Below are 23,764 nucleotides of genomic sequence, written 5' to 3' on the forward strand. Positions count from 1 at the left end.
TCGCTTACATGGCCTGCCGATGGACGTAGTTTCTGACCGGGGCCCCAATTTGTGTCCAAGTTTTGGCAAGAGTTTTGTAGGTTACTGGGAGCGAGTGTCAGCCTGTCTTCAGGGTTTCATCCCCAGAGCAACGGTCAAACGGAGAGGGCCAACCAAGATTTGGAGAGAGTGTTGCGATGTTTGGTTTCTAAGAATCCCTCTTCCTGGAGTCAACAACTCTCTATGGTTGAGTACGCTCACAATTCGTTGCCAGTGGCAGCCACGGGTCTCTCTCCGTTTGAGTGTAGTTTAGGTTACCAGCCACCTATCTTTCCCAGTACGGAGTCCGAGGTCACTGTTCCCTCCGCTCACGCTTTCATCCAGAGGTGCCGTCACGCATGGAGCAGAGCCCGTGAGACTCTTCTCCGGGTGGGGGCGCACCAAGGCTAAGGCCGATCGCCACCGGTCGAAGCCTCCGGTATACGTCGTTGGCCAAAGAGTGTGGCTTTCTACTAAGAACATTCCACTCCGATCCGTTTCGAACAAGCTTGCCCCCAAATTTATCGGCCCGTTCAGAGTCACCAGGATCATTAGTCCGGTGGCGGTCCGGCTCAAGCTTCCTCCGGCGTATAGGAGAATTCATCCTACCTTTCATGTGTCTAAAATAAAACCTGTGTTTCAGGCACGCATTAACCCGCCGGTCCCGGTTCCCCGCCACGACTTGTTGATGGGGAGACCACCTTTTCTGTCAATCGTATTTTGGACTCTAGAAGGAGGGGACGCGGATTCCAGTACCTGGTGGACTGGGAGGGTTACGGCCCGGAGGAGAGAAGTTGGGTACCTGCTAGGGACATTCTGGATCACTCCCTTATCGATGATTTCAATCGACAGGTAAATTCGCCTGGGAACGCCAAGAGGCGTTCCTAGGGGGGGGGGTATTGTCACGGTTCATGAATCCACTGCCTCCGTCTCTCTCTCTCTCTCTCTCTCTCTCTCTCCAGTGTTTGTGTGGGCGTGGTTTCCCAATCTCGGCCTGATTGTCTGCGCCAGCTGGAACCACTTATCTTCCCTTTATATGTTCTGTTACCAGTGTTTCTTGTTGTCAGATCGTTGTTTCTTCTCTGAGGTTGTGTCGTGTGTCCGTGCTCTTCTCTTGTGTGGATTATCTGCTGTGCTCCTTCCTACTCATCTGGACACACTCCCCTGGTTTTCTCAGCACGTTATGATCGGAAGATGCGCCCGAGTTCCTGGGTCGGATTCCTTCTGAGTACAGTCTGTCTGTCATGTTGCTGCTGTGAACTACATTCATTAAAACCATCGTTGCTTGCATCTTGCATCCGCCTCTGTGTTGTAACAGACTATAATGCCTGTTGTGTAAACAGTGGATGGCTAATTATGATGTAGATATTCACTAGATTAAGGTGTCTCCTTTCCATGTATACGCAATATCATTAACAGCAGACTCGTACATTTCCTAAGTGACTGTCACGCCCTGACCTTAGTTATCTTTGTTTTCTTTATTATTTTGGTTAGGTCAAGGTGTGACGAGGGTGGGTATGTGTTTTTGTCCTGTCTAGGGTTTTTGTATGTTTATGGGTTTTTTTTCCAGTCTTGGTGTTTTTATGTCTATGGTTGCCTAGTTTGTTTCTCAATCAGAGGAACAGTCTAGAACAGTCTGCAGCACCCGGCCTCACCCTACTAGAATCTGAAGTCAAATATCGACTGTTTGCTGATCATCTGGTGCTTCTGTCACCAACCAAGGAGGGCCTACAGCAGCACCTAGATCTTCTGCACAGATGTGTCAGACCTGGGCCCTGACAGACCTGGGCCCTGACAGACCTGGGCCCTGACAGACCTGGGCCCTGACAGACCTGGGCCCAGATAGACCTGGGCCCTGACAGACCTGGGCCCTGACAGACCTGGGCCCTGACAGACCTGGGCCCTGACAGACCTGGGCCGTGACAGACCTGGGCCCAGATAGACCTGGGCCCTGACAGACCTGGGCCCTGACAGACCTGGGCCCAGATAGACCTGGGCCCTGACAGACCTGGGCCCTGACAGACCTGGGCCCTGACAGTAAATCTCAGTAAGACATTTACATTTACATTTAAGTCATTTAGCAGACGCTCTTACCAAAATAATGGTGTTCCAAAAAATGTCCAGTCGCCAGGACCACAAATACAATATTCCATCTAGACACCGTTGCCACCGTTGCACCGAGCAACACAAACAATGAAACATACCTTGGCCTAAAAATCTGTGCCACAGGTAACCTCCACAAAGCTGTGAACAATCTGAGAGACAAGGCAAGAAGGGCAGTAATTTTTCCAACAATTTCACTTATAACTCAATGTATCACAATTCCAGTGGGTCAGAAGTTTACATACACTAAGTTGACTGGGCCTTTAAACAGCTTGGAAAATTACAGAAAATGATGCCATGGCTTTAGAAGCTTCTGATTGGCTAATTGACACCATTTGAGTCAATGGGAGGTGCACCTGTGGATATATTTCAAGGCCTACCTTCAAACTCAGTGCCTCTTTGCTTGACATCATGGGAAAATCAAAAGAAATCAACCAAGACCTCAGAAAACAAATTGTAGACCTCCACAAGTCTGGTTCATCCTTGGGAGCAATTTCCAAATGCCTGAAGGAACCACGTTCATCTGTACAAACAATAGTACGCAAGTATAAACACCATGGGACCACACAGCCATCGTACTGCTCAGGAAGGAGATGGGTTCTGTCTCCTAGAGATGAATGTACTGAGGTGTGAAAGTGCAAATCAATCCCAGAACAACAGAAAAGGACATTGTGAAGATGCTGGAGGAAACAGGTACAAAAATATCAATATCCACAGTAAAACGAGTCCTATATCAACATAACCTGAAAGGCCGCTCAGCAAGGAAGAAGCCACTGCTCCAAAACCACCATAAAAATCACAACCATGAAGGGAGATGGGTTCTATAACCGATTCAAGTATTTTTAACCAGATCCTACCTGGTACAGTTGAAGTCGGAAGTATACATACACCTTAGCCAAATACGTTTAAACTCAGTTTTTCACAATTCCTGACATTTAATCCTAGTACAAATGCCCCGTTTTAGGTCAGTTAGGATCACCACTTTATTTTAAGAATGTGAAATGTAGGAATAATAGTAGAGAGAATTATTTATTTCAGCTTTTATTTCTTTCATCACATTCCCAGTGGGTCAGAAGTTTACATACACTCAATTAGTATTTGGTTGCATTGCCTTTAAATTGTTTAACTTGGGTCAAACGTTTTGGGTAGCCTTCCACAAGCTTCCCACAATAAGTTGGGTGAATTTTGGCCCATTCCTCCTGACAGAGCTGGTGTAACTGAGTAAGGTTTGTAGGTGTCCTTGCTCGCACACGCTTTTTCAGTTCTGCCCACAAATTTTCTGTAGAATTGAGGTACGGGCTTTGTGATGGCCACTCCAATACCTTGACTTTGCTGTCCTTTAAGCCATTTTGCCACAACTTTGGAAGTATGCTTTGGGTCATTGTTCATTTGGAAGACCCATTTGCTACCAAGCTTTAACTTCCTGACTGATTTCTTGAGATGTTGCTTCAATATGTCCACATAATTTTCCTGCCTCATGATGCCATCTATTTTGTGAAGTGCACCAGTCCCTCCTGCAGCAAAGCACTTCCACAACATGATGCTGCCACCCCCGTGCTTCACGGTTGGGATGGTGTTCTTCAGCTTGCAAGCCTCCCCATTTTTTATCCAAACGTAATGATGTTCATTATGGCCAAACAGTTCTATTTTGTTTCATCAGACCAGAGGACATTTCTCTAAAAAGTACAATCTTTGTCTCCATGTGCAGTTGCAAGCCGTATTGGTTGAAAAACAAGTTTTAATGACTCCAACCTAAATATATGTAAACTTCCGACTTCAACTGTAAATGTCCACTGAGCTGTTGGTCCCGAACCTGCAACCTCATTGGATAATGCTGGGCAGGCCTCTTGCTAGCTGTCACTCAAATGGCAATGGGATGAACCTCACTGGCTGGAACTTGAGTTGCTAAGGAGACTGGCCCACGTGGTTCAAGCTTGCAGTGCTCAAAAGGGCCCCGCAAAAGCTTTCATAAAACGGTCACTTTCAAACTAGGGAATTCGTGGCTAATTGAGTTAAGACAGTAATTCTGCTCATAGATGATTCATGTAGGGAACTACACATTGACACATCCAGCCCAAAGAGGGACGTTTAAAACATACTTACTTACTTGCCAAAGTACTGAGGCATGTATTTAAAACAGCTGTAGAGTGTTGGGGGAGGGGTGGGGTCAGAACGCACTGAGTCACTCCATCCTTTCACCCATTTCCTGTGATGAGGGGAGGAGGTGAGGGGGGAGGGGATGTGGAGGGAAGGAATGGGGCAGCAATAAGGTGAAGCGTTGTGTTTTGCAATCCTCCCCTTCTCCTCCCCCCTACTCATCAATACACACAGTCTCACAAACGGACACACACACTTTCACTAACGGACATATGCGTGCACATACAAACACACACAGACCCAGGGGACATCAAGGGAGAGTGATGGCTAACTGAAGCCAGACCTCAGTACTAATTCAAGCTATTCAGTCCCAGCAGAGCAGTGGCACCAGAACAGAGTGTAGCCTCAGGGCCAGAGCCAGGCTGAATCAGACAAGCCAGCCAGCACACAACACTAAAATGGCTGAGAAACCACTAGAATCACAACTCTAAAAATGGTTAAGAAGCCTCTGGAATCAGAATGCTGGAATTGTTGAGAAGCTTCAGAACATTGGAATGGTTGAGAAGCTTCAGAACACTGGAATGGATGCGAAGCTTCAGAACACTGGAATTGTTGAGAAGCTTCAGAACACTGGAATGGATGCGAAGCTTCAGAACACTGGAATTGTTGAGAAGCTTCAGAACACTGGAATGGTTGAGAAGCTTCAGAACACTGGAATGGATGCGAAGCTTCAGAACACTGGAATTGTTGAGAAGCTTCAGAACACTGGAATGGTTGAGAAGCTTCAGAACACTGGAATGGATGCGAAGCTTCAGAACACTGGAATGGTTGAGAAGCTTCAGAACACTGGAATGGATGCGAAGCTTCAGAACACTGGAATTGTTGAGAAGCTTCAGAACACTGGAATGGTTGAGAAGCTTCAGAACACTGGAATGGATGCGAAGCTTCAGAACACTGGAATTGTTGAGAAGCTTCAGAACACTGGAATGGTTGAGAAGCTTCAGAACACTGGAATGGATGCGAAGCTTCAGAACACTGGAATTGTTGAGAAGCTTCAGAACACTGGAATGGTTGAGAAGCTTCAGAACACTGGAATGGATGCGAAGCTTCAGAACACTGGAATTGTTGAGAAGCTTCAGAACACTGGAATGGTTGAGAAGCTTCAGAACACTGGAATGGTTGAGAAGCTTCAGAACACTGGAATGGTTGAGAAGCTTCAGAACACTGGAATGGTTGAGAAGCCTCTAGAATCAGAATAGCCTAAAACAACAGCTCTACTCAATGGCATGTCTGTTTTATAAACTGTTCAGTTCATTTCCTTTACCCGCATACGCAGCAGACAAGCTATTCAGCCCACGCTGCAAACTAACAGAGAATTACTGCAAGTAAATCTACATGTTTTACTAAGACGTCCAGTGAGGTTGTTACTAAGACGTCCAGAGATGTCCAGTGAGGTTGTTACTAAGACGTCCAGAGAGGTTGTTACTAAGACGTCCAGAGAGGTTGTTACTAAGACGTCCAGAGAGGTTGTTACTAAGACGTCCAGAGAGGTTGTTACTAAGACGTCCAGAGAGGTTGTTACTAAGACGTCCAGTGAGGTTGTTACTAAGACGTCCAGAGAGGTTGTTACTAAGACGTCCAGAGATGTCCAGTGAGGTTGTTACTAAGACGTCCAGAGAGGTTGTTACTAAGACGTCCAGAGATGTCCAGTGAGGTTGTTACTAAGACGTCCAGTGAGGTTGTTACTAGGACGTCCAGTGAGGTTGTTACAAGGACGTCCAGAGAGGTCCAGTGAGGTTGTTACTAAGACGTCCAGTGAGGTTGTTACTAGGACGTCCAGAGAGGTCCAGTGAGGTTGTTACTAAGACGTCCAGTGAAGTCCAGTGAGGTTGTTACTAAGACGTCCAGAGATGTCCAGTGAGGTTGTTACTAAGATGTCCAGAGAGGTACAGTGAGGTTGTTACTAAGAGGTCCAGTGAGAACAAGTGAGGTTGTTACTAAGACGTCCAGTCAGGTTGTTACTAAGACGTCCAGAGAGGTTGTTACTAAGACGTCCAGTGAGGTTGTTACTAAGACGTCCAGTGAGGTCCAGAGAGGTTGTTACTAAGACGTCCAGTGAGGTCCAGAGAGGTTGTTACTAAGACGTCCAGAGAGGTCCAGTGAGGTTGTTACAAGGACGTCCAGAGAGGTTGTTACTAAGACGTCCAGAGAGGTTGTTACTAAGACGTCCAGAGATGTTGTTACTAAGAAGTCCAATGAGGTTGTTACTAAGACGTCCAGTGAGGTCCAGTGAGGTTGTTAATTGGATGTCCAGAGAGGTACAGTGAGGTTGTTACTAAGACGTCCAGTGAGGTTGTTACAAGGACATCCAGTGAGGTCCAGTGAGGTTGTTACTAAGACATCCATAGAGGTTGTTACTAAGACGTCCAGAGATGTCCAGTGAGGTTGTTACTAAGACGTCCAGAGAGGTACAGTGAGGTTGTTACTAAGACGTCCAGAGAGGTACAGTGAGGTTGTTACTAAGACGTCCAGAGAGGTACAGTGAGGTTGTTACTAAGACGTCCAGAGAGGTACAGTGAGGTTGTTACTAAGACGTCCAGTGAGGTTGTTACTAAGACGTCCAGGGAGGTTGTTGCTAAGACGTCCAGAGAGGTACAGTGAGGTTGTTACTAAGACGTCCAGAGATGTCCAGGGAGGTTGTTACTAAGACATCCAGTGAGGTTGTTACTAGGACGTCCAGTGAGGTTGTTACTAAGACGTCCAGTGAGGTCCAGTGAGGTTGTTACTAAGACGTCCATTGAGGTCCAGTGAGGTTGTTACTAAGACATCAAGTGAGGTTGTTACTAGGACATCCAGAGAGGTTGTTACTAGGACGCCCAGTGAGGTCCAGTGAGGTTGTTACTAAGACATCCAGTGAGGTCCAGTGAGTGGTTGTGTGATAACAGATAGAGCTCGTTGGATAAGATCACTTGAAGGGGGTCATTCCAGTACAGCCTGAGTTTTGTTGATACTTACCAGTCTCTTATCTCTTAACTCCCGGCCACGGTCACAGTGCTGAGAGGAGAGGAGAGGAGAGGAGAGGAGAGGAGAGGAGAGGAGAGGAGAGGAGAGGAGAGGAGAGGAGAGGAGAGGAGAGGAGGCCAACAACTCTAAAGTATATAATAGTCTCCTACTGATCTGATGTACTACTCCCTCTCTCTATCCCTCTCTCTCTTTCTCTCTCTCCCCCTCTCTCCTCTCTCTCTCTCCCGCTCTCTCTCTTTCTTGCCTTTTCTCTCTCTATCCCTCTCTCCCCCCTCTCTCTCTCCCCTTCTCTCTCTCCCTCTCTCTCCCCCTCTCTCTCTCTTTCTCCACCTCTCTCTTGCTCTCACTTCCTCTCTCCCTTTCTCAGTCTTTCTCTCTCTCTCTTTCTCTCCCTCTCTCCCCCTCTCTCTCTCTCTCTCCCTACTCTCTCTCCCTCTCCCTCTCTCCCCCTCTTTCCCATCCCCCCTCTCTCTCTCTGTCTCTCTCCCGTCCGGCCACCCAGGAGCACAGGAAGTGACTTCATATAACAGCTAGGAACCATGATGAGTTTTGGAACGCACCCAAAGGAGTGTCAGCAGCGAATGGAAAAAGGGCAGGAAGAGCAACAGGAACAGGAAACTGATCACCACAACATCCTGGTGCGTGTGACAGGGGTTTTCAGATGCCGCTGTGTGTTTGCTCATAGTGCAAGTAGTGTGTTAGTGCGTCACATCCGGGATTGACATAGAGAAGGTCAGTATTGACATAGAGATGGTCAGTATTGATGTAGAGAAGGTCAGTATTGACTTAGAAAAGGTCAGTATTGACATAGAGAAGGTCGGTACTGACATAGAGAGGGTCAGTATTGACATAGAGATGGTCAGTATTGATGTAGAGAAGGTCGGTATTGACTTAGAAAAGGTCAGTATTGACATAGAGAAGGTCGGTACTGACATAGAGAGGGTCGGTATTGACATAGAGATGGTCAGTATTGATGTAGAGAAGGTCAGTATTGACTTAGAGAAGGTTGGTACTGACATAGAGAAGGTCAGTATTGACATAGAGATGGTCAGTATTGATGTAGAGAAGGTCAGTATTGACATAGAGAAGGTCGGTACTGACATAGATAAGGTCAGTATTGACATAGAGATGGTCAGTATTGACATAGAGAAGGTCAGTAATGACATAGAGAAGGTCGGTACTGACATAGAGGTGGTCAGTATTGACATAGAGAAGGTCAGTATTGGCATAGAGAAGGTCAGTATTGACATAGAGAAGGTCAGTAATGACATAGAGAAGGTCAGTATTGACATAGAGAAGGTCAGTAATGACATAGAGAAGGTCAGTATTGACATAGAGGAGGTCGGTACTGACATAGAGAAGGTCAGTATTGATGTAGAGAAGGTCGGTATTGACATAGAGATTGTCAGTATTGACATAGAGATGGTCGGTACTGACATAGAGAAGGTCAGTATTGACATAGAGAAGGTCAGTATTGACATAGAGAAGGTCAGTATTGACATCGAGATGGTCAGTAATGACATAGAGAAGGTCCGTATTGACATAGAGAAGGTTGGTACTGACATAGAGAAGGTCAGTATTGACATAGAGAAGGTCGGTATTGACATAGAGGTGGTCAGTATTGATGTAGAGAAGGTCAGTATTGCCATAGAGAAGGTCGGTACTGACATAGAGAAGGTCAGTATTGACCGTGTGAAGGTTGGTATTGACATAGAGATGGTCGGTATTGACGTAGAGAATGTCGGTATTGACATAGAGAAGGTCAGTATTGACATAGAGATGCTCGGTATTGACATAGAGAAGGTCAGTATTGACCGTGTGAAGGTTGGTATTGACATAGAGATGGTCGGTATTGACGTAGAGAAGGTTGGTATTGACATAGAGAAGGTCAGTATTGACATAGAGATGGTTGGTATTGACAGTCTGTCCGTCTGTGTCCGTGTCCGTCCGTCCGTCTGTCTGTCCGTCTGTCTGTCTGTCTGTCCGTCCGTCCGTCTGTCTGTCTGTCTGTCCTCTCATTCCAACCACAGTTTATTTCTTTACCCGTTAGAAGACATCTCAGAATTAAAATGTGGCTTATTCATTTGTTTTCTTCGACTGGTTCAACCCTACACCTGGTTCAACCCTACACCTAAACCTGGTTCAACCCTACACCTGGTTCAACCCTACACCTAAACCTAGTTCAATCCTACACCTGGTTCAACCCTACATCTAAACCTGGTTCAACCCTAAACCTGGTTCAATCCTACACCTAAACATGGTTCAACCCTAAACCTGGTTCAACCCTACACCTAAACATGGTTCAAACCTACACATAAACCTGGTTCAACCCTAAACCTGGTTCAACCCTAAACCTGGTTCAACCCTAAACCTGGTTCAACCCTAAACCTAAACCTGGTTCAACTCTACACCTGAACCTGGTTCAATTCTACACCTAAACCTGATTCAACCCTACACCTAAACCTGGTTTAACCCTACACCTAAACCTGGTTCAACCCTACACCTAAACCTGTTTCAACCCTAAACCTGGTTCAATCCTACACCTAAACCCTACACCCTACACCTGGTTCAACCCTACACCTAAACCTGGTTCAACCCTAAACCTGGTTCAACCCTACACCTAAACCTTGTTCAACCCTAAACCTTGTTCAACCCTAAACCTAAACCTGGTTCAACCCTACACCTAAACCTGGTTCAATCCTAAACCTGGTTCAACCCTACACCTAAACCTGGTTCAACCCTACACCTAAACCTGGTTCAGCTCTAAACCTAAACCTGGTTCAACCCTAAACCTGGTTCAACCCTACACCTAAACCCGGTTCAACCCTAAACCTGGTTCAACCCTAAACCTGGTTCAACCCTACACCTAAACCTGTTCCATCCTAAACCTGAACCGGGTTCAACCCTACACCTAAACCTGGTTCCACCCTACACCTAAACCTGGTTCAACCCTAAACCTGGCTCAACCCTAAACCTGGTTCAACCTAAACCTGGTTCAACCCTAAACCTGGTTCAACTCTACACCTAAACCTGTTTCAACCCTAAACCTGGTTCAACCCTACACCTAAACCTGTTCCATCTTAAACCTGAACCTGGTTCAACCCTACACCTAAACCTGGTTCAACCCTAAACCTGGTTCAACCCTACACCTAAATCTGGTTCAACCCTACACCTAAACCTGGTTCAACCCTAAACCTGGTTCAACTCTACACCTAAACCTGGTTCAACCCTAAACCTGGTTCAACTCTACACCTAAACCTGGTTCAACCCTAAACCTGGTTCTACCCTAAACCTGGTTCAACCCTACACCTAAACCTGGTTCAACCTTACACCTAAACCTGGTTCAACCCTAAGCCTGGTTCAACCCTAAGCCTGATTCAACCCTAAACCTGGTTCAATCCTAAGCCTGGTTCAACCGTAAACCTGGTTCAACCCTAAACCTGGTTCAACCCTACACCTAAACCTGGTTCAACCCTAAGCCTGGTTCAACCCCAAGTCTAAACCTGGTTCAACCCTAAACCTTGTTCAACCCTAAGCCTGGTTCAACCCCAAGTCTAAACCTGGTTCAACCCTAAACCTGGTTCAACCCTAAGCCTGGATCAAACCCAAGTCTAAACCTGGTTCAACCCTAAGCCTGGTTCAACCCTAAACCTGGTTCAACCCTAAGCCTGGTTCAGACCACCTTGATCTTAGAGCCCACTGAAGTGTGTCTTCCTTCTTAGCTGTTCCATAGTCATCTGATGGTCAGAGAGGAAAATCCCCACATCCTGCCTCCTTCCCTAACCCTGACTAACCCTGTACTCACTGACAATGTGGGCTCCTTGCTGTGGGTATTCAGAGTACGGCTTGTGTGGTGTGTTTGTAATACGGTCGACCATATGTGTCACGATGCATAGTTCATCGCTCATAAACCATAAACAGTAGGAGCAGAGAACAGCTACGTAAAACAAACTGGCCCGCCACAACCCGCCGTTGCTACCGTTAACTGGCGTGAACAGCAACAACCACAAGGCCAGATGAAAGCAGAGCTTCTGACTGTGTGGCTCACTTATCCTGTTCTGCTCTCACAGTCCCTCTGCTACTCTGCTGTACCAAAACTGGTAACTGACAGAGGCACAAATAGGCCTTAACGAGCTGTGTGTGTAAAACATTAAACCACGTCGAGCAGAGCAGTTCACTCGCTATCTATCAGTACAGCCGTCTGCCATCAGGTGGTGTAAGGATAATGTAGAGACTGGCAGAGAGAGGGCACTGCACAGATCACAGACAGAGAGATGGCACTGCCCAGAGTAGAGGCAGAGAGTGGGCACTGCCCAGATCAGACAGAGAGAGGGCACTGCCCAGAGTAGAGGCAGAGAGTGGGCACTGCCCAGATCAGACAGAGAGAGGGCACTGCCCAGATCACAGACAGAGAGATGGCACTGCCCAGAGTAGAGGCAGAGAGTGGGCACTGCCCAGATCAGACAGAGAGATGGCACTGCCCAGAGTAGAGGCAGAGAGATGGCACTGCCCAGAGTAGAGGCAGAGAGAGGGCACTGCCCAGATCACAGACAGAGAGATGGCACTGCCCAGAGTAGAGGCAGAGAGAGGGCACTGCCCAGATCACAGACAGAGAGATGGCACTGCCCAGAGTAGAGGCAGAGAGTGGGCACTGCCCAGATCACAGACAGAGAGATGGCACTGCCCAGAGTAGAGGCAGAGAGAGGGCACTGCCCAGATCACAGACAGAGAGATGGCACTGCCCAGAGTAGAGGCAGAGAGAGGGCACTGCCCAGATCACAGACAGAGAGATGGCACTGCCCAGAGTAGAGGCAGAGAGTGGGCACTGCCCAGAGTAGAGGCAGAGAGAGGGCACTGCCCAGATCACAGACAGAGAGAGGGCACTGCCCAGATCACAGACAGAGAGAGGGCACTGCCCAGATCACAGACAGAGAGAGGGCACTGCCCAGAGCAGAGGCAGAGAGAGGGCACTGCCCAGATCACAGACAGAGAGAGGGCACTGCCCAGAGCAGAGGCAGAGAGAGGGCACTGCCCAGATCAGACAGAGAGATGGCACTGCCTAGATCAGACAGAGAGAGGGCACTGCCCAGAGCAGAGGCAGAGAGATGGCACTGCCTAGATCAGACAGAGAGAGGGCACTGCCCAGAGCAGAGGCAGAGAGATGGCACTGCCTAGATCACAGACAGAGAGAGGGCACTGCCCAGATCACAGACAGAGAGAGGGCACTGCCCAGAGTAGAGGCAGAGAGAGGGCACTGCCCAGAGTAGAGGCAGAGAGATGGCACTGCCCAGAGTAGAGGCAGAAAGAGGGCACTGCCCAGAGTAGAGGCAGAGAGTGGGCACTGCCCAGAGTAGAGGCAGAGAGAGGGCACTGCCCAGATCACAGACAGAGAGAGGGCACTGCCCAGATCACAGACAGAGAGAGGGCACTGCCCAGAGCAGAGGCAGAGAGAGGGCACTGCCCAGATCACAGACAGAGAGAGGGCACTGCCCAGATCACAGACAGAGAGAGGGCACTGCCCAGAGTAGAGGCAGAGAGTGGGCACTGCCCAGAGCAGAGGCAGAGAGAGGGCACTGCCCAGATCACAGACAGAGAGAGGGCACTGCCCAGATCACAGACAGAGAGAGGGCACTGCCCAGAGCAGAGGCAGAGAGAGGGCACTGCCCAGAGCAGAGGCAGAGAGATGGCACTGCCCAGATCACAGACAGAGAGATGGCACTGCCTAGATCACAGACAGAGAGAGGGCACTGCCCAGAGTAGAGGCAGAGAGAGGGCACTGCCCAGATCACAGACAGAGAGAGGGCACTGCCCAGAGTAGAGGCAGAGAGAGGGCACTGCCCAGAGTAGAGGCAGAGAGAGGGCACTGCCCAGAGCAGAGGCAGAGAGAGGGCACTGCCCAGAGCAGAGGCAGAGAGAGGGCACTGCCCAGAGCAGAGGCAGAGAGATGGCACTGCCTAGATCACAGACAGAGAGAGGGCACTGCCCAGATCACAGACAGAGAGAGGGCACTGCCCAGAGTAGAGGCAGAGAGAGGGCACTGCCCAGAGTAGAGGCAGAGAGAGGGCACTGCCCAGAGTAGAGGCAGAAAGAGGGCACTGCCCAGAGTAGAGGCAGAGAGTGGGCACTGCCCAGAGTAGAGGCAGAGAGAGGGCACTGCCCAGATCACAGACAGAGAGGGCACTGCCCAGATCACAGACAGAGAGAGGGCACTGTCTCTATGTCTGTCTGACTGTCTGTCTGCCTGTCTGTCTGTATGTCTGTCTGTTCACTGTTCAGCACTGCATGCAGCATAGGGTCTGTTTACATTTAATGAAGCAGTGCGCACTGCACTACACCATTACACTACACCATTACACTACACTACACCATTACACTACACTACACCATTACACTACACTACACCATTACACTGCACTACACCATTACACCACTCCATTACACTACACTACACCATTACACTGCACTACACCATTACACTACACTACATTACACCACACCATTACACTACACCATTACACTACACTACACTATTACACTACACCATTACACTACACCATGACACTGCACTACACCATTACACTACACTACACTACACCACACCATTACACTACACCATTACACTACACTACACTATTACACTACACCATTACACTACACCATTACACTACACTACACCATTACACTACACCATTACACTACACTACACTACACTACACTACACCAATACACTACACTACACTACACCATTACACTACATCATTACGCTACACTACACCATTAAACCACACTACACTATTACGCTACACCATTACACTACACTACACCATTACACAACACTACACCATTACACAACACTACACCATTACACTACACTACACTATTACACTACACCATTACACCACACTACACTACACTATTACGCTACCACATTACACTACACTACACCATTACACAACACTACACTACACTACACTACACCATTACACTACACCATTACACCATTACACTACACCATTACACCATTACACTACACCTTTACACCATTACACTACACTATTACACTACACTATTACACTACACCATTACACCAATACACTCCACCATTACACCATTACACTACACTATTACACTACACTATTACACTACACCATTACACCATTACACTACACTATTACACTACACTACACCATTACACTACACGACACTACACCATTACAATACACTACACAACACTACACCATTACACTACACCATTACACTACTACACTACACCATTACACTACACTACACTACACCATTACACTACACTACACTACACTACACTACACTACACTACACCATTACACTACAATATTACACTACACTATTACACTACACCATTACACCATTACACTACACTATTACACTACACCATTACACCATTACACTACACCATTACACTACACCATTACACTACACGACACTACACCATTACAATACACTACACTACACCATTACACTACACTATTACACTACACCATTACACTAAACTACACTATTACACTACACTACACTACACCATTACACTACACTACACTATTACACTGCACATTACATTATACTACACTATTACACTACACTACACTATTACACTATTACACTACACTACACTTCACTATTACACTATTACGCTACACTACATTATACTATTACACTACACTACACTATTACACTACACTACACTATTACACTGCACATTACATTATACTACACTATTACACTACACTACACTATTACACTACACTACACTATTACACTATTACACTACATTATACTATTACACTACACCACACTAGTACACAACACTACACTATTGCACTACACTACACTATTACACTATTACACTACACTACACTTCACTATTACACTATTACGCTACACTACATTATACTATTACACTACACCACACAAGTACACAACACTACACTATACTATTACACTACACTGTTACACTGTACTACACCAATACACTACATTACACTATTACATTAAACTACACTATTACACTATTACACTACAATACACTAAACTATTACACTACACCACACTAGTACACAACACTACACTATTACACTACAATACTACACTACACTAATACACTACACCATTACACTACACTACACCATTACACTACACTACACTATAAGACTACACTACACTATTACACTACACTACACTATTACACTACACCATTACACTACACCATTTCACTACACTATTACACTACACTATTACACTACACCATTACACTACACCATTTCACTACACTATTACACTACACTATTACACTACACTATTACACAACACTAAACCATTACACTACACAATTTAAAGACACTATTACACTACACTATTACACTACACTATTACACTACACCATTACACTACACCATTATACTACACTATTACACAACCCCATTACACTACACTACACCATTACACTACACAATTTCACGACACTATTACACTACAATACACTATTAAACTACACTAATACACTACACCATTACACTATACTACACTATTACACTGAACTACACTATTACACTACACTACACTATTACACTACACCATTACACTAAACTATTACACTACAGTATTACACTACACTATTGCACTACACTACACTATTACACTACACCATTACACTACACCACTACACTACACCATTACACTACACTATTACACTACACTATTACACTACACTACACTATTACACTACACTAAAGAACACTATAACACTACACTACACCATTACACTACACTATTACACTACACATTTACAATACACCACACAACACTGTTACACTACACTATAATACTACACTACACTATTACACTACACTATTACACAACACCATTACACTACACTACACCATTACACTACACAATTTCACGACACTATTACACTACAATACACTATTAAACTACACTAATACACTACACCATTACACTATACTACACTATTACACTGAACTACACTATTACACTACACTACACTATTACACTACACCATTACACCACACTATTACACTACACTAGACTACAGTTTACACTACACTACACCATTACACTACCCTAAACAACACTATTACACTACACTACACCATTACACTACACTATTACACTACACTATTACACTACACTACACTATTACACTACACTAAACAACACTATAACACTACACTACACCATTACACTACACTATTACACTACACATTTACAATAGACCACACAACACTGTTACACTACACTATAATACTACACTACACTATTACACTACACTATTACACTTCACTACACAACACTGTTACACTACACTATTACACTACACTACATCATTACACTACACTATTACACTACACTACACCAGTACACTACACTATTACACTATACTATTACACTACACTATTACACTACACCATTACACTAAACTATTACACTACAGTATTACACTACACTATTGCACTACACTACACTATTACACTACACCATTACACTACACCATTACACTACACTATTACACAACACCATTACACTACACTACACCATTACACAACACAATTTCACGACACTATTACATTACAATACACTATTAAACTACACTAATACACTACATCATTACACTATACTACACTATTACACTAAACTACACTATTACACTACACTACACTATTACACTACACCACACAACACTGTTAGACTACACTATAATCCTACACTACACTATTACACTACACTATTACACTTCACTACACAACACTGTTACACTACACTATTACACTACACTAAATCATTACACTACACTATTACACTACACTACACCATTACACTACACTATTACACTACACTATTACACTACACCATTACACTACACCATTACACTACACTATTACACTACACTATTACACTACACTATTACACTACACTATTACACCACACTATTACACTACACTATTACACTACACTATTACACTACACCATTACACTACACCATTACACTACATCACACTTTTACACTACACTACACTACACTACACTATTACAGTTCACTACACAACGCTGTTACACTACACTATTACACTACACAACACTACACCATTACACTACACTATTACACTACACTATTACACTACACTACACTATTACACTACCCTTCACTATTACATTATTATACTACACTATACTATTACACTACACCACACTAGTACACAACACTACACTATTACACTACACTACACTATTACACTACACTACACTATTACACTACACTATTACACTACACTATTACACTGCACTACACTTTTACACTACACTACACTATTACACTACACTATTACACTACACTACACTATTACACTACACTATTACACTGCACTACACTATTACACTACACTACACTATTACACTACACTACACTATTACACTACACTACACTGTTACACTACACTTTTACACTACACCACACTTTTACACTACACTATTACACTACACTATTACACTACACTACACTATTACACTACACTACACTATTACACTACACTATTACACTCCACTCCACTATTACAATATTACACTACACTACACTGTTACACTATTACACTACACTACACTATTACACTACACTATTACACTACACTATTACACTACACTACACTATTACACTACACTATTACACTGCACCATTACACCACACTATTACACTACACTATTACACTACACTATTACACTACACTATTACACTACACTACACTATTACACTACACTATTACACTGCACCATTACACCACACTATTACACTACACTACACTATTACACTACACTATTACACTACACTATTACACTACACTACACTATTACACTACACTATTACACTGCACCATTACACCACACTTTTACACTACACTATTACACTACACTATTACACTACACTACACTATTACACTACACTACACTATTACACTACACTATTACACTCCACTCCACTATTACAATATTACACTACACTACACTGTTACACTATTACACTACACTACACTATTACACTACACTATTACACTACACTACACTATTACACTACACTATTACACTACACTATTACACTACACTACACTATTACACTACACTATTACACTGCACCATTACACCACACTATTACACTACACTATTACACTACACTATTACACTGCACCATTACACCACACTATTACACTTCAGCCAACCCGTGGTACAGAAAGCTATTATTTTGAGAAAGAGAGAGAAGGTGAGCTGTGAATGGGTGGGGATGGTGTGGAGGGAATCCGTCACTCTGCGGTGGGTGAACCCAGTTCAACGGCTGATGTCACCGGGAAAATTAGAACCAAGTTTAGGGAGCTCAGTCAGTCTATAGCAGTTTTTCCTAATTTGTTAACACAAGTTTCCTGAAACTACATCTCAGTTCCTCTAAACACCAAACACAAAACAGCTAGCCAATTTCCCCCAAACAATCACAGACATCTTGCAAAATGAAACTCGGCAATCAGAATAATGTCCTCCCTGCTCAAAATTTTCCTCGGCGTACAAATGAGACACGCGCACGAACATCAAATGACTTTAACTTTCGTGACACCCGAGATTACACTCAAAACACTACTATCAGAACATATTTCAGTGTAAAAACTAAGATGTTGTTGTGAAACTGTATATTTTTGTTGTGTTTTACTCAAACGAGAAATGAACACAAATGCTAAAATTGTAGTAGACTCAATACATGTCAAACAGCGTACCGTAAGCACACATGCAGTAAAAATCCTCAAATAAAGTGAAGGAGATATTTATACTATTTATACTACTGTACTGTATGTAGATAAAGAATTGATTTAGAGAAGGTTGAAATACAGGCAAATAAGTCAATAAACAAAACTCCATTGAGAAAGCTAAATCAGTCATGTCTGTTGTTTTGGTCCGGCCACAGATCTTCATCAACATCACAGGCGATATCCTCCTTGGCCAGGAAACGGGGGAAATATCTTCTGACATGGCCCTGGCCCTCTCTGATCTGGATCACCTGACCCTCTCTGCTCGAGATCACCTGGCTCTCCCAGGGTTCCTGGGGAGTGGGTTCCTGGGGAGTTCCTGGGGAGTTCCTGGGGAGTTCCTGGGGGGGGTTCCTGGGGGGGTTCCTGGGGAGTTCCTGGGGGGGGTTCCTGGGGAGTTCCTGGGGGGGGGTTCCTGGGGAGTTCCTGGGGGGGGTTCCTGGGGAGTTCCTGGGGAGTTCCTGGGGGGGTTCCTGGGGAGTTCCTGGGGGGGTTCCTGGGGAGTTCCTGGGGAGTTCCTGGGGGGGGTTCCTGGGGAGTTCCTGGGGGGGGTTCCTGGGGGAGTTCCTGGGGAGTTCCTGGGGGGGGTTCCTGGGGGGAGTTCCTGGGGAGTTCCTGGGGGGGTTCCTGGGGAGTTCCTGGGGGGGTTCCTGGGGAGTTCCTGGGGAGTTCCTGGGGGGGGGGGGTTCCTGGGGAGTTCCTGGGGGGGGTTCCTGGGGAGTTCCTGGGGGGGGTTCCTGGGGAGTTCCTGGGGAGTTCCTGGGGGGGTTCCTGGGGAGTTCCTGGGGGGGTTCCTGGGGAGTTCCTGGGGAGTTCCTGGGGGGGGGTTCCTGGGGGGGGTTCCTGGGGAGTTCCTGGGGGGGGTTCCTGGGGAGTTCCTGGGGGGGTTCCTGGGGAGTTCCTGGGGGGGTTCCTGGGGAGTTCCTGGGGAGTTCCTGGGGGGGTTCCTGGGGAGTTCCTGGGGGGGGTTCCTGGGGAGTTCCTGGGGAGTTCCTGGGGGGGGTTCCTGGGGAGTTCCTGGGGGAATGGGTTCCTGGGGGGGGTTCCTGGGGAGTTCCTGGGGGAATGGGTTCCTGGGGGGGTTCCTGGGGGGGGTTCCTGGGGGGGGTTCCTGGGGGGGGTTCCTGGGGAGTTCCTGGGGGAATGGGTTCCTGGGGGGGGTTCCTGGGGGGGGGTTCCTGGGGAGTTCCTGGGGGAATGGGTTCCTGGGGGGGGGGTTCCTGGGGAGTTCCTGGGGGGGGGTTCCTGGGGAGTTCCTGGGGGGGTTCCTGGGGAGTTCCTGGGGGGGGTTCCTGGGGAGTTCCTGGGGGGGGTTCCTGGGGGATGGGTTCCTGGGGGATGGGTTCCTGGGGGGATGGGTTCCTGGGGGGGGGTTCCTGGGGGATGGGTTCCTGGGGGGGGGTTCCTGGGGGGGGGTTCCTGGGGAGTTCCTGGGGGGTTCCTGGGGAGTTCCTGGGGGGGGTTCCTGGGGAGTTCCTGGGGGGGGTTCCTGGGGAGTTCCTGGGGGGGGTTCCTGGGGGATGGGTTCCTGGGGGGGGGTTCCTGGGGGATGGGTTCCTGGGGGGATGGGTTCCTGGGGGGATGGGTTCCTGGGGGGGTTCCTGGGGGGATGGGTTCCTGGGGGGGTTCCTGGGGGGGGGTTCCTGGGGGATGGGTTCCTGGGGGGGGGTTCCTGGGGGGGGGGTTCCTGGGGGATGGGTTCCTGGGGGGATGGGTTCCTGGGGGATGGGTTCCTGGGGGGATGGGTTCCTGGGGGGGGTTCCTGGGGGGATGGGTTCCTGGGGGATGGGTTCCTGGGGGGATGGGTTCCTGGGGGATGGGTTCCTGGGTGGATGGGTTCCTGGGGGATGGGTTCCTGGGGGATGGGTTCCTGGGGGATGGGTTCCTGGGGGGATGGGTTCCTGGGGGATGGGTTCCTGGGGGATGGGTTCCTGGGGGATGGGTTCCTGGGGGATGGGTTCCTGGGGGATGGGTTCCTGGGTGGATGGGTTCCTGGGGGATGGGTTCCTGGGGGGATGGGTTCCTGGGGGATGGGTTCCTGGGGGATGGGTTCCTGGGGGATGGGTTCCTGGGGGGGGGTTCCTGGGGGATGGGTTCCTGGGGGATGGGTTCCTGGGGGATGGGTTCCTGGGGGGATGGGTTCCTGGGGAGTTCCTGGGGGATGGGTTCCTGGGGGATGGGTTCCTGGGTGGATGGGTTCCTGGGGGGATGGGTTCCTGGGTGGATGGGTTCCTGGGGGATGGGTTCCTGGGGGATGGGTTCCTGGGGGTTGGGTTCCTGGGGGTTGGGTTCCTGGGGGATGCGTTCCTAGGGGGATGGGACTTGTATCCAAATCCATGATTTTCTGAAATGACAGTAAATACTATAGGTGCTGTACAGTAGAGTTCGCTGGCAACATCAATCATCAGTCTCTAATGTCTCAAGAATGTAATACTAGTGCATTACAAACTTGATATATATTCGTACAGTTTATCCTTCACTCTTTGGGAATTCCTTTGAAACGGGAATCTGTAGATTTGCTTCATCCGGAGTCAAGGAGGTGGTTGATAAACTCACCCTGATGTTATGGAAGGTGGCAGGGTTTTAAATAATCTGTTGTTGGATTTCCTGCATTAGTTTTAGAGTGTGTAAACAGTTGTGAAAAACTGTAAATTATTATTGCTCTCACCACCCCCCCCCCCGCGCCTGTTACTCCCCCCTCCCCGCGCCTGTTACTCCCCCCCCGGTCTGAGTTCCCCCTGTCTGAGTCCCCCTGTCTGAAATCCCCTGTCTGCCCCCCTATCTGAGTTCCCCGGTCTGTTTCCCCCCTGTCTGAGTCCCCCTCTCTGCCCCCTATCTGAGTCCCCCCTGTCTGCCCCCCTATCTGAGTCCCCCTGTCTGCCTCCCCCCATCTGAGTTCCCCGGTCTGTTCCCCCCTGAGTTCCCCGGTCTGTTTCCCCCTGTCTGAGTTACCCCCATCTGTTTCCATTCATGTCTTCCCCCCACCTATCTGAGTCCCCCGTCTGAGTTCTCCCTGTTCCCCCAGTCTGTTTCCCCCCAACTGACTTCCCCTGGTCTGTTGTTCCCCCTGTCTGACTTCCCCTGGTCTGTTGTTCCCCCTGTCTGACTTCCCCTGGTCTGTTGTTCCCCCTGTCTGACTTCCCCTGGTCTGTTGTTCCCCCTGTCTGACTTCCCCTGGTCTGTTTTCCCCCTGGTCTGTTTCCATTCATGTCTGTTAGTTTTACAGTTATTGACTCTCGGTTTCTGTCTCATCACTGTGGCTACCTCCCTCCCTCCATCCCTCCACTTCTCTCTCTCTCTCTCTCTCTCTCTCTCTCTCTCTCTCTCTCTCTCTCTCTCTCGCTCTCAGCACACAGACGTGGGTCTATTTAGTTGAAATTCTCATTTCCTGTTTGGGGTGTGTATCCGATCCCTTGTTCTTCTGCCCAACACACATCAAACACTCATCCGCTCAGAATGAAGGAGAAAAAGACAAGGATAGGATATGCAGACAGAGAAGGAATGGAGGATGGATGGAGAGAAGGAAGAATAGAGCAGTCCTGGAGAGACTCATGTATGAGTTTGTGATAGATACAGTACAGTGGGTGGAGGGGAGGGGAGGACAGTACAGTGGATGGAGGGGAGGAGGACAGTACAGTGGGTGGAGGGGAGGGGATGAGGACAGTACAGTGGATGGAGGGGAGGGGAGGAGGACAGTACAGTGAGGGGAGGGGAGGAGGACAGTACAGTGGATGGGAGGAGGACAGTAGAGTGGGTGGAGGGGAGGGAAGGAGGACAGTACAGTGGGTGGAGGGGAGGGGATGAGGACAGTACAGTGGATGGAGGGGAGGGGAGGACAGTACAGTGGATGGAGGGGAGGGGATGAGGACAGTACAGTGGATGGAGGGGAGGGGAGGACAGTACAGTGGATGGAAGGGAGGAGGACAGTACAGTGGGTGGAGGGGAGGGGATGAGGACAGTACAGTGGATGGAGGGGAGGGGAGGGGAGGAGGACAGTAGAGTGGGTGGAGGGGAGGGGGGACAGTACAGTGGATGGAAGGGAGGAGGACAGTACAGTGGGTGGAGGGGAGGAGAACAGTACAGTGGGTGGAGGGGAGGGGAGGAGGACAGTACAGTGGGTGGAGGGGAGGGGATGAGGACAGTACAGTGGATGGAGGGGAGGGGAGGGGAGGAGGACAGTAGAGTGGGTGGAGGGGAGGGGAGGACAGTACAGTGGATGGAAGGGAGGAGGACAGTACAGTGGGTGGAGGGGAGGAGGACAGTACAGTGGGTGGGGGGGGGGACAGTACAGTGGATGGAGGGGGGACAGTACAGTGGGTGGAGGGGAAGAGGACAGTACAGTGGGTGGGGGGGGACAGTACAGTGGATGGGGGGGGACAGTACAGTGGGTGGGGGGGGAACAGTACAGTGGGTGGAGGGGGGGACAGTACAGTGGGTGGAGGGGAGGAGAACAGTACAGTGGGTGGAGCGGAGGAGGACAGTACAGTGGGTGGAGGGGGGACAGTACAGTGGGTGGAGGGGGACAGTACAGTGGGTGGAGGGGAGGAGGACAGTACAGTGGGTGGGGGGGACAGTACAGTGGATGGAGGGGGGGACAGTACAGTGGGTGGAGGGGAGGAGAACAGTACAGTGGGTGGAGGGGGGGACAGTACAGTGGGTGGAGGGGGGGGCCCACAGTGTCTCCTGAC

General features: G+C 47.9%; 1 pseudogene; it reads right to left on the reverse strand.

Annotated features, from left to right (window-relative positions):
- Positions 1 to 19,247: 19,247 nt before the first annotated feature.
- Positions 19,248 to 21,414, reverse strand: LOC135532055 (basic proline-rich protein-like; annotated as a pseudogene).
- Between the last annotated feature and the right edge of the window lie 2,350 nt (positions 21,415 to 23,764).

Source organism: Oncorhynchus masou, unplaced genomic scaffold (assembly GCF_036934945.1).
Source record: "Oncorhynchus masou masou isolate Uvic2021 unplaced genomic scaffold, UVic_Omas_1.1 unplaced_scaffold_1705, whole genome shotgun sequence".
Classification (NCBI taxonomy): domain Eukaryota; kingdom Metazoa; phylum Chordata; class Actinopteri; order Salmoniformes; family Salmonidae; genus Oncorhynchus; species Oncorhynchus masou.